Source organism: Tachypleus tridentatus, chromosome 13 (assembly GCF_004210375.1).
Source record: "Tachypleus tridentatus isolate NWPU-2018 chromosome 13, ASM421037v1, whole genome shotgun sequence".
Lineage (NCBI taxonomy): Eukaryota > Metazoa > Arthropoda > Merostomata > Xiphosura > Limulidae > Tachypleus > Tachypleus tridentatus.
This window is the reverse complement of record NC_134837.1, coordinates 78,832,060-78,845,072: the sequence shown is the minus strand read 5'-3', so window position 1 is coordinate 78,845,072 and position 13,013 is coordinate 78,832,060. Positions and strand designations below refer to the sequence as shown.

The following is a 13,013-nucleotide window of genomic DNA, read 5'->3' as shown; positions in this document are numbered from 1 at the left end:
ACGTCTATCAACCTCCATGAATCCTGTCCTGGGTCGATTGGGCAGGTCTTTGCTGTTGGAAGGAGATTCCAGTGACTGAGGACGTGAACAAATTATAGTGTTGAAGTTGATTCATCCACTTTTTAATACATGGAAGTCAAAAGACTTTTCAGTTGTTTTGAGAAAATTCTTTTGGTGACACAGAAATCTCTCTGCACTTCTACTGTAGTTGTGGAACAAAGTGAGCAGCATATGTGGTGGACTGCAACTATCGAGCCTCAGGATAATGTTATGAATCATTTTCAAATGCTGCACCTCTTTTTCTTCCAACGATTTAGGGCAAGAATGAAAACAGGATAGGTGAGAGCCATTCCAATTGACCCAATGAAGGTCCGTTTCACACTCATAGGCATTATAGTCCTTGCCACCACAACAAGCACACATCAGGGAACCACAACATGATGTCTTTAAATGACTGAACCTCTGACACTAGAAACATCTGAGAGGGTTTGGAATGTATAGCTGTACCCTGCAATTAAAATAACCTGCCTTGATGGTGGCAGGTGGACGTGGTGATGTAAATCTCAGAACAAGGATATTGGTCAGCATCATAATTCCATTTTTGCGAGTGGAAATACGCCTCACTGCAGAAACTCCTCCAACGGAGAAACCAACGAGAATCTCCGACTTGGGAATGTTCTTCAATTCCCTCTCAACAATAACTCCTGATGATGAATTCAAAGTAGCATGAGGTGTAATCTCAACAGGTATATCCCCAATTGCCTTTGAATGCAAAAGGAGTTCACTTTGTTGAGATGTGAATGTTTCCACCAATATGTCACAAGATCGAAGCTTCTTTACTGACTTTGGAGAGCCAGCAAGTCCCTCTAGTCCCTTTTTAATGAAAAAGAAGACAATTGCCCTTAAGGCTTGTCTGAAAGAGAAAGTAGTATGAGAAAATGAGTTATAACAAGTGTTACAGATGTTTAAGATTGCTGCTCAGAATCTTCAAACATGGTCGTTTACCTAGGGACCATTTTTTCACTATTTTATTTTGATTTTCATTTGAGGGATCCATAACAAAAAAAAGAATATTTCTGTGCCCACTGATCCCACCCACCATGAAGCCCCACAAAGGGATACACTAGAATGTCAAACAAGGACACTGCAGCAATGCCAGGGTTTCGTGAGCACTATACCCAAACATCAGCATCAGATACTATGTCCATAACACCTGTTGAAAACATCCAACACTGTTATTTCTTTCCCCCTAGCCCAAGTGGACCAGCTGACTGACCTGAGAAATTCAAGGCAAAAGCGGTGTGTTAGAGTTGGACCCCTCAACCACCAGGATCCTCTCCTCCCCTTCACGGGTCACCACACACAGCAAACATGTGGGTAGACGTTTAGATCCCAGAGGAGGTAAACTGAAAGAACAAAACCCTCCCTGGGAGGTCCCATCACCACGTACAGGAATCCACACTGTGGGGCATAACCTTAAGATTTAACATATTAAATCCACCTCTATGTTATTATTTCAGTTAAATTAATACACACCTTTAATTCTATAGTTTAACATTCTTAAAAGTTGTATTTATTTGAAAGGATTATTACATGATGAGTAGGTAATTTTAAGCTGCTTTAAATACCAAATATACAGTGTTTATCAGTGTCATGTCTTTTGGTTATGTATGAGTGTGGCTTAAAGCAAATATTCTGCCAACAAATTATTTACTTCAAGCTTTTTTGTGTGCTAAATATAACATTATTTGGAAAAGCATAAGAAATTTTTTAGTCTTTATATGAATTTTAATTAACTGCAACATGATGTACCTATTATACATATTTTTAGTATGTCTTACATGTGAGATTTACATATTTCAAGATTTACAAAGAAGTTAAGTCTTTTAAAATATTTTAAATTAACTTACTATAACTGTACCTCATCAGACCATTCTACCCAAGCATCCACATCCTGCCAAACTTGAGCCCATATAAGAGTTAACCAAATAACCAGTAACTACAGTGCAACTACACTGGCATCTAATGAATGAAAAAAGCTATCTCAGTCCTTCAATTGTTTTCGAGCCACAGCCTGTGTTGACAATGTCCCCATCTGTGAAATGTTGGATCACTTTTAGATGAAATCCCAGTACTTTACTGAGTACCAAGGTAGACAAGACTTTCTGTTTTTACTGACAGCTCACGAGGTTCAAAAAGGTCAACAAAAGGTAGTAACCGTTGTTAAGCCTCTGGGAAACTAATGAGTTCAAGTTAAACTCAGCTAATGATTTCAGAGAGTACAAAGAATGTCTTGCAATGAATAGTTGGTGGGTAGCCTATTTCTCTAAAAACTGAGTGGATTTTAGTGCGTACATGTCAAGAGTTTTTAATGGGCAGCCCAACTCTCTCAGAGCTGGGTGGAGCTTGATACATACCCAAAAACGTACCAGGATGGCAAGTAAACTTCTGGAGACACACAAGTAACCAGAACACTGACATATCTTGCAATAGATCTGTTCTTTCAAATAAAATCATTACTTTTGTCAATGGATACCAACTTCATTATGGTAAATGACAAAATTAATAGACATAAGTCTCTTTCTGTGTATAGGTAGCACTGCTCACAAACTTAAGATAGTAATCAATGTTCTTGGTTTTGGCATCAATATATTATAAAGTTACCCATTGCTGACCTGATTGGACCTGGAAAGTAGGGACTGCATGAAAGAGAGGAAGTAACCATACCTCCATTTTAACAAGTTTTTCCATTGCTTCCTGCAAATGAAGATGAATGTATCAGTACCATGTAATGTAGTTATGGAACTTTCATGAGTATTTTCTATTCAAAACACAAGCAACACTGACTCAGACAATTATCTGTCTAAGGAGGGATAAAGTTCTGATAGTTTTTTTTGTTATGAATAATCAGTTATTGAAATTTCCACAAAAACAATCACTGGAACTCTAAGGAAGTGAAAGTGACTAAGGCCAGTAGTAACAGCATGGTTGCATCCATAGTATTATTACCAAGTAAAATACACTTCTTGCAACAAATCTGACATCACTGACTGAGAATTATGCAAAAACTGGACCCAATGCAATGACAGTAACTTCTTATTCATGTCTGGGATAAGATAGCCAATTTGGATAAATTGTTGTCATATTTCATTATTAAAGGATTTATTTTGTCTTTTTAAATTATCGTTTTATGATTTATTATATTTCATTTCGAAAGACCTATTTTATTAAGGGATGTAGTGATGTCAAACTTTGCTTTTTATGACATAACTATTGCTTTTTGTCTTTATGTTAAAGGGTTAATAATTCTTATTGTAGTGAAACACATTAGTAGACGTATTTTAGCTAAAGCTTTCTGCATATCTAAGCTCCTAAATTATCTATGTTGAAGGGTATTATGATAAAATAATTACCACTGTGAACTGATCTGTGCTAAAGGTGTTATTTTTCAATATGTAAAATTCCCTATATTCAGCTTTAAATTGCTTTAGCCAATCATTATTAATGGTTATTTGAATGTAACTACTAAGTTTCCTTATTAAAGGATTATGCTGTCTGTGTTTTATAAGGACAAGAAAATGTTACACAGCCCTTTGACTAACACATACTTTTAAAGTTTATTGGACTTAAAGTTAACATTAATGTCCACTTGAAGACAAGCCTGAAATAAACAGGGTACAGATGAAATGTGGTACAAAGCACACCAAGTGATTAAAGTCATGACCTCTCTTTTGTTTCATTGCAAGTAACCAGTCACACAGGTAAGGTGATGTTAACAAGTATAATTAGTAGATTTATTCAGTCTGTAACAGGATTTCATTAGAGTTAGTCTTGCTTACAAAACACCTCTGAATATGTTAGAACAAAACTGAACTTAATTCTCTGGTACAGACAACTGTCCACTGTTGCAAGTGCATTTTTTATTGTGTTTAAATACTTTTTTTATGACTGCATATTTTCATTCAGTCTCTACATTACTAACAGATGCAGTAATTCAGAAAATATAAAATTATTTTACAGTAAATACCTTTCAAATATTCAGTGGACATATCATTTTTAGAGAAAATCAGTGCTATCTAAAAATACCAAACCATCATCCATAAAAAGTGATCTTCATCCTGCCACAACTAAATGCACTGGTATGAATATCTTATAATAGAACTTAAGGTATTAGTTTGCCATCCCATATTTGCACTCTTTTCATATTTTCTACATCATTATGTAATCTTATTAAAACAATCTAACCACTTTTATAAACCTTAGAATGAGGTTTCAGATATTTATCAATAATCACACCTAACTCACTTTTATCAATACAAGTAATAGAGATATCCCATATACTTAAAACTTCAAATATCTAAAATAGGATTGAAAATTTAATACCATATAATAAGACTACTTTCTCCTACCATAAAATTTTTAATTAATTTTATCTCTATCACAAGAACTGCATGAAGCACTTCACACTTTTCAATGCTTCAATTTAACTTAATAGATTTTGAATACTCAAAAAGATTTAGGCTTTCACGAATACTTAGTAATTAATAAATTTATAAATGTTACTGCCAAGATACTTATCACAATTATAGATATAAACATAAAAAATTCCACTAGTCACATTCTCCTAATGAAAAAATTGCTTATTCATCAATTTAACAGTTGAAAGAAGTGTTAATTATAACCTTCTATAATTAGTGGAGAATATATCTTTATTCGAGTACATTCTTGTAGTTTCTAAAATTTTTATACAGATGTTTTATGTACAGTTAGCAGCATACTTGTAAACACCTAACTTAAATAAGTCACAAACCACAATTGTTCCATAAGTCTTTCAGCTGCTCAGCCCCGATTTTGCGTCTAACATATCTGGAGTGAGGTCATGCTTACTTTAATGGATTAAGCAGTTTATCTTTCTTCAAATAGAAATGATTTTTAACAAAGATAATTTAATGAATGTAGAACACTCCATTAGAACTTTGGTCTGACCTAAGAGTGTGGTATTATCACTATGCTTTACCTTGTTCCTATCCTGTGCAAAAGCAAGAAATATCATACTTTCTCCTGCCCCAACTTCCAATTGTACTCGACAATGAATTAAGAAGTAGTAAGCTCATTGAATACTCATACTGAAATAAGTATTTTATTTCTTTGCTCACTTTTTGATGTCAATTTTAAAAATTATTCTCTATAAAAAATTTGTGGAGCCAGTTGTACTGAAAAAAATTTATACTTCTCTATTGGACATCACTGTGTCTGAATACCACATCAACACACACTACTATCTACTTCCAATAACATCATATAATATTATATAAAATAAATAAATTATTTCATCAATTACTTTGGCTTATTGGATTTTTCATACAATAAGACTATGTATTAACAGCCACTCTTAGATTTATGGTTATATGTTTTGTGGTTTCATTTCTAATCAAACTATAAATTAAAAATATGTTCAGTGATTTATAACATTGTTTTAGAGGGTTGGGTACTACAACCATCTTAAAAAGAAACTTTTACTGTAAAGCATAAATATAAAATTGTGTAAATTGAAATGTACCACCTTTTGTTTCACAACTGTTTTTGTTCTTCAACCTTGAGCTTGAGTTTTGAGGTACATATGTGTTCATATACTTTGATGGCCAATGTTGACATTTTCCTTACCTGAAAATATATTTCTGATAGATACACACCTCTTCACACAGGAAACTAGAATACGATGATGATATGGTGGAGGGACCAGTGCTAAAGTTACCTAGCTGAGCTCCCCTCAAAAAGCACTTGAAAGAAACCCATATAATGTGACTTTTGATGACAAGAGCTCCATAGGGACATACTCTATTCAACAGTAGAAATGGGCAATGCAAACATGGTGGGTCATTTCTAGCCCAAAACCAGATGGCATCAGGAATTTTTCATTTGGTCTACATTAGGAGGAGGAACCCTACCAACCACATGTGAAGGCTTGTATACACAGGTCTGACACCAATCAAACACTAGAGCACCTGGGAACCAACATCCAGTTAGCAGTAGGATGGGGACACTGACAAGTTACGAGTATACATATATGAGGGATGACCTGTACTACACTAACAATGTTACCACAGCCACACTTCCAACTGATTGGTACCATTTACTTAGCCCCAGGCTAGTCAGACTTCATCAGTGAGGGTTTTCCATAGTTCACCACTGTAGTGGCTAGAAACTGATAAGTGGTAAAGGTCTCCCTTGCTCAATTTAAAAAGGGTTGAAAGAATTTCTTGTGGGGTGACTCTTAAGAAAAATATCCACACTACTATCAGTCTTTTCTGAAAAGGTTTCTTACTGGGGACAATGCAATAGGTTACCATGTAAACCTATTTTGAAAAGTCAGTGAGTTCAAGGTAAGGAAGCAGGAAGAACACCTTTGATGCTAGCTTTTTTCATAATAATCCATGAATAGGTATATTTTGTATAAGATGGTAGACAGAAATCAGAATATACTACAAGGGTATCTCCAGCAGTCTTGCAGAACACACCATCTCAACAGTGGGCATAAATGGAGCCAAGACAGATGGTATGAGAGCCTTTCATTATCCTGGCTCAATGCAGAATGTGAGAAATAAGTGAACCCTGAGAAGCCCCAAAAGGTACCTGGCAGGAGTCATAAAGCAGTTCTGTTAAAAATTGAAATGGGGGAGAATGTACTCACCTGGCTAAGGACAGTGGGTAGACTGGAAGATAGCAAACAGAGGTAAGTGGTAACCCTCCAGGGATGCGATGGTCAGACAGTAAGTGATGAAAGATCTCATCAAGCAAAACTGAGAAGTAAGAGAATAGATGAGGTGGTGGATCTGATGTGAATAATATGGAACAGTTACTGAATGTCAAACCCTATGGTGGAGTAGACCAATCAAAGCAGCTGACAAACCCAGTCTATAAGGATAGAATAAGTCCCAGAGGAAAAACAAAAAGTGTTAAAGAAGAAAAACAAAGAAAAGAGCTACAAAATGGTGTAGTGTAAGCAAGACAAGCTAGACACAACAGGAAGTCCAGATCAGAGCAATCATAAATGTAGAAAATCGAAGGAAGGGAGATAAGAGAAAAGGAACAGTCTTCTTTCCAGACTGCAGAAGTCTTAGTGATAAAAGGCCAGTCACAATAAAGCAAAATATATAAATGATAAAGGTGGTATAAGGAACAGGTGATCAATGACTTACAAAGTGTCTGGATAAAACACTGTGGTCCCAATCTGGCATGGAAATTGAGCAGGAAAGTCAATGAAGAAAAACAGACTGGAACAAGGTAGTGAGAATCTGCGAGGAAAACACCTTATGAAAGCACAAAAGGCAAAAAGTGGTAAACAAGGCAGCAAAATAATCAGTAATGGTGGAAACAACCAGAAATCCTGTGTCATACATCTAGATAACAAAGGAAGAGAGATGGCAAACAGTAAAGTGATCAGGAGGATGGTGGCAGTGGATGGACCAATGCCAAAAAACATGCCACTTATGGTGGTAGATGGACAAGAATGGAATGAAGAAAGATTACCCTCTGGGAAAGTCTGGCTCTGTGGGTGATAGATGAGACAAATCCCAAACATGAAGTTAAAGGGATGAGATTCCTTGAGAAACAGACACACGAGGACAAAGCAAGAGAGCAGATAAGTCTAGAAAGGCAGAAAGGAAGTGGGAATTAGGTTTGTCAAACAGCCAGGTAAGGAGGGAAGAGAAATGGCAAACAACAGAATGATAAGGAAGAATGTAGGAATGGATGGGTAAATGGCAAATAACATGCCTCTTATGATGGTAAATGGATGAGGTGGATGGAAAACAATGAGAAAGAAAAAAGATTAACTTCCAGAAAATCCTGGCTCTACAAGCAATGGACCAAACAAATACAAATACCTTGATAAAAAGAATCATATGAGGCTGAAGTAAGAGAAAGGGTATGGATGGTAGGGGAAGAGGAGAACAGGTGGACAGACGGTGATGAAGTTGGAACTAGATTTGAGCCAACCACAAAGGTGCTACTAAGAGGACTAAACAAGGACTGTCACAAACTGAGGTCAAGCCCAAGGTAACAGACAGAGAAGTGAGGAAGCATAGAAGAAAAAAATGCAAACAGTCTTGGCTAAAAGCATTAACAGCCAGGGCTGAAGTATGAGAGACAAAAAGAGAGATGAAACTTGGAACTGAGAAGTGTGGCAAAGGCATTGGCGAGATGAATCCATGAGAGAAGGCACCCAGCAGAAACCCTGCAGATTAAGAGACCATTCTATGGGTAAGATGCAGTCCATCTGATAGAACTTGGAACATGATAGACAAATGCATCAAGAATGGGCCCAACAAAGAAGGTCAAGGGTTTGAAAACAAATGGTCTTAAACCTGGTACTCCTCTGAGAATTGATGAACAAAACAAACAATGCATTGTCAGTGTTAATCATACCTAAATGATCCATCAGGAGGGGCAGGAAATGGGAACATCTTCTGTTACTGCCAAAAGTTAAAGAGTACTTTGATGTTGAGGGAAGGTTTATCCTGGATCCGAGTGCTTGATGTAAGGAAATCATTCAAATATGCTCTCTTTCATGAGTGAAAAGGTGTAAGTCAGGTTTGGATAGAGGTAGAGGTATGCCAACAGTGGTATGAGTAGTCTAGCCACCACAAAAGGTCTACAAGAAGAAAAAAGGCCAGGAAAACCAGTGAGCCCAAATATTCCTTTGAAGGGTTCCACCTATCACGCAAGGATAACCGGAGGAGGCACATATGAACAGAATCCAAAGGAATAAGCAGATCCAATAAAACCATGGTTTCCAAAAGTAATAGAACCTCTTTGCAGAATAAGTGTCAAAGGATCACATCCTCGTGACCTAAAGCTCCAGAGCCTGAAGGTAGATGGAAGAAGGTTAGGCCTGGTTGGGGCAGAAGCTGAAAAACATCCCTAAGTGAAGAAAACAATGTATAGGGGACAGAAAGGATTTGGAGATCTTGACAAACTAACCCAAATGAGTTGACTCTTGCAGAAAAATGAAGGTAGGACTCTGCCTGCAAATGAAACAGGAGAAACCAATCATCCATATAATGGTAAAACTACAAACTAGTCAGTGCAGATGGTGAACAAAGACTCCAACTACTCCACTGAAAATGTAGGAAGCCAAAATAATTTCTAAAAGAAGAGCATGGAACTGGAAAATGTAATCCCAATAAGCAAATCAAAGAAAATGTTGGGAAGACTCTACTTTGGAAATATGAGGGAATGAAAAGGCCTACCTGAGGGAAAAGAAATTTTCTATTCAAACATGAAAGGCAATCATAAAGTGATTCTGGGAGGAAAGGTTGACAATTGACCACTACTCCCTGATCTTTTTTTGGGAACTACAAAGAGACTTGTCATACACCACCTCTATAACCTGTTTGTGCCAAAGATCTTATGCTATGTCTACCAGATGTTGAAGATAGATGGAATTCAAAGGAACAGAAAAGTAAACTGGGTGTGAGCTGAGGAGAACTGAAGAAAGAGACTGTGAATGAAAATAATAGTAACCCATCTGTCTGTAAAGTTGTTCCCAAAGATGTGCACACCTCAACAGATAATCCCTAACCAGGCTTGAATATGCTATGTTTTCACCAACAAATGCAGCGAGATTAACAATGAGCCAAAGGAGAAAGATGGGAAAAAGGAATGGAAATACTGGAAACAGAGGGACCAGGATATGAGTCAGGAATGGAGTGTGGGTGTTGGGAAACCAAGAATGTTAACATGAAATGGTGATGAGCATTATCCACTTGTGATTCAACTGAATCCAGAATACCCCCAAAAACTAAAGAGTGATGAAAGGAAGTTGGAAGTCTCATGAAAAGAAAGATGAACAAAGGAAAGATGGGTATCCCTATCCAACAAATGATCCAAGTGAGCAAGGAAAGGGAGTAGTAGTATGAGCCATAGTAGAAATGAGGAGGAAATGATAATTGTGAATAAAGTCATCCAGTGCTTAGTGAAATGGCTCTGACATGAGGTGTACTGAGGATATTAAAATACATTTGATACATTCAGTGCCAAGGAAGAATGATCAGGATAGCAAAAGCAACAGAGGAAGTTAGTGCACTAGGAGGTTGTGTTGCCCTCCAATTAGTGGATAACTTTGGCTGCATAACATCGTTATGCAGTAGCACAAGTCACAAAAGAAATTAGGTGAGAGTTGCATAAAGGCTAGTGGCATGCAAATCTCTGAAGCAGATGCATGTTAAAGATTGTTTTCTATGTGAAGATGTATATTTTCAGAATTTAATGTATTTTGTTCTTAGGTGTATTAGTTTTTCCCATTGAGATAGTGTCATTTGAAATATGGATCATAACCATCAAATAGATTCATGGGGATTGCAAAAATGAAGATTATTAATAACTTTCCATTTTTAAATAAATAGAAACTTACTGACATCTCATAAGAAAAATAAATTATGATGATTATTTTCACACAAGCAACTGCAACAGATCAGCCCACAATTAACAGCTACAACCTACATGTATCATGAACATAAAAATAACTGTCACTTTATAGTAAATTGCTTTCGAGCATCACAGATACAAATAGAACAACTGGGTTCATCCAAACAGACATGTCCATTCTAAAAATAGTTATTTTCATTCTTATATGAGATCAGGGTGTAAAGTATTAAAACTGTTAAAAAGAGGATATGATAAACAAACCCTGCATTATGATGTTGTTATAGTTATAAACTTCCATAACAGTTATTTTTTTATCATAAAACATAGAGTATTAGGTACTAATACACCTCAAAACAACTGCCATTTGTTTCTTTCTGAGTATTATCCTTCTGTTCACTATGTATCACTTCTGATCTATAACTGAAATAAACAAGTAGTTACAACACAATCAAACATCCACATAACATAGTACTAATGAAAACTAGTTAGTCTTAGAAAATTTAATGGTGAATCAAAATTATGAACACACTAATCATCTGATTACCCTTGTTACTAAGCCTGCAGTTACATCATTTAATAAAAATGTTGAATTTTTCATAAAAAGAATTCAGTAACAATAAAACTTTTATTTGTAAGTAACCTCACAATTTTGACAACTAGTGAATCTGATGTTAAAATATATATACATCACATGCCTTTTATTTTTAATAAAACAGTCTGTAACACTAACACACTTGTGTTATTTTTCTTTACTTGAATGTATAAATATGCATTTTGAGTAGCATATTATTATATTTTTATTCTCTATTGATGATACATATAGATTTCAACATTATGAAATATACATAATTCTTTCTTGTGAGCCACAGTTTTGTTTCGTCATCATTAAACTTTATTTTCTACCACCACATCTCCTAGCTGATTATGAATTTTAACTTAAAGACAAAGGCTAGTAATCAAAACTAATTTAAGCCACTGAAATTCACAAATAGCAATAATTAAGACCTAATATGATATCAATATCATTAATTAAAACTGCTCTGTATTGGTAAACCCAGAAAAGATTTTTTTTAAGTTTTGCACAAAGCTACACAAGGACCATCTAAGCTAGCTGTCCCTAATTTAGTTGTGTAAGACTACAAGGAAGGCAGCTAGTCATCACCACCCACTGCCAACTCTTGGGCTACCCTTTTACCAGCAAATAATGGGATTAACCATAACAATATAATCCCCCCATGGCTGAAAGGGTGAGCATGTTTGGTGCGACAGGGATTCAAACCTGTGACCCTCAGATTATGAGTCGAATGCCTTAATCCACCTGGCCATGCCAGGTCACCCCTAGAAGAAAACTGATTGCAGTTAACCATCAAACATAAATCAAACTAAGAGTGAAAAGATATATTATTGGTTACTGAATAATTTTCAAACTACTGTAAGTGATACTCACATGTTCTTGTAAGTGACCTGCAAAAGTTAAGAACTAAGATTATCATAATTAACAGGCTACAGCTTCAACTCATGCTGTAGGACAGAACAAAATAAATACAATGACTGTTAGTTATATACTCTTCCCACAACTGGTATATTAATACCTTTTAATCGGCAGGTTATTCTTATTTCTTCATTAGAAAATTGTGTAAAATAAAGATATACTACAAAGCTTAAGAAGAAAACTGAGAAAAGCTAAAAATATCATTGTCTAATTTGTATTAGTCACCAAAACATCATTCACACCCATAATAAGATACAACCTCCTGACAAATGAATTACAATGTTTTACCCTAAAGTTACACTGAAAGAGAGACAGTTTCAAACAAAGAATGCAAAAAAAACAGATACTGCTTTTTAATTTATTTTTAAAATTGAAATTATGTAATTTTTAAAACTCCTGACTTTCAACATGAACTTTATAGTTGATTGACATACAAAACATTTTAAGTATATGTGTATCAGTCTTATGGAATGTACAAAACATTTTAAATATATGTGTATCAGTCTTATAGAATGTACAAAACATTTTAAATATATATATATCAGTCTTATGGAACATACAAAACATTTTAAATATATGTGTATCAGTCTTATAGAATGTACAAAACATTTTAAATATATGTGTATCAGTCTTATGGAATGCAATGATTCAATTTCATTACATTTTTAGTTATTCTTAATTTCTCATTTAACTGAAGTTTTTTAGTTTTTTTTTAGTAACATGGTGTATCAACTTATTATAATAAAAAATTAGATGACATTAAAAAGGTCAAACTTTAAATATAATTTATTTAAAAATCAATATAAGAAGTAAACTCATTTCTTTAAGTTATTAGTTTGACTTGCACACCATCAAAGGAGCTTAAAAAAACAAATTAATTAGACAGCTAATGACATAAGTAGTTTCAAAGGTATATAAATTTCATAAAGTCTGTCATATTTAGATATATATTTAGTTACCATTATTCTTATATCAGGAGTATCATGAGCAAAATGGATCACTTCAGGTCTCAAGTTTAATTGGAAGGTTGTGATATGATGGGAATTAGTTAGTTTTGTGGAATATTGTTTAGAGGAATTATTTGTAATTGCAA

The 13,013-nt window shown here is 35.1% G+C and overlaps 1 protein-coding gene across 3 annotated transcripts in view; it reads right to left on the bottom strand.

Moving 5' to 3' along the window:
* The window catches only part of LOC143241060 (uncharacterized), a 66,701-nt gene that overhangs the window by 49,283 nt on the left and 4,405 nt on the right, over positions 1-13,013 (bottom strand). The gene's annotated exons all lie outside the window — the stretch shown is intronic.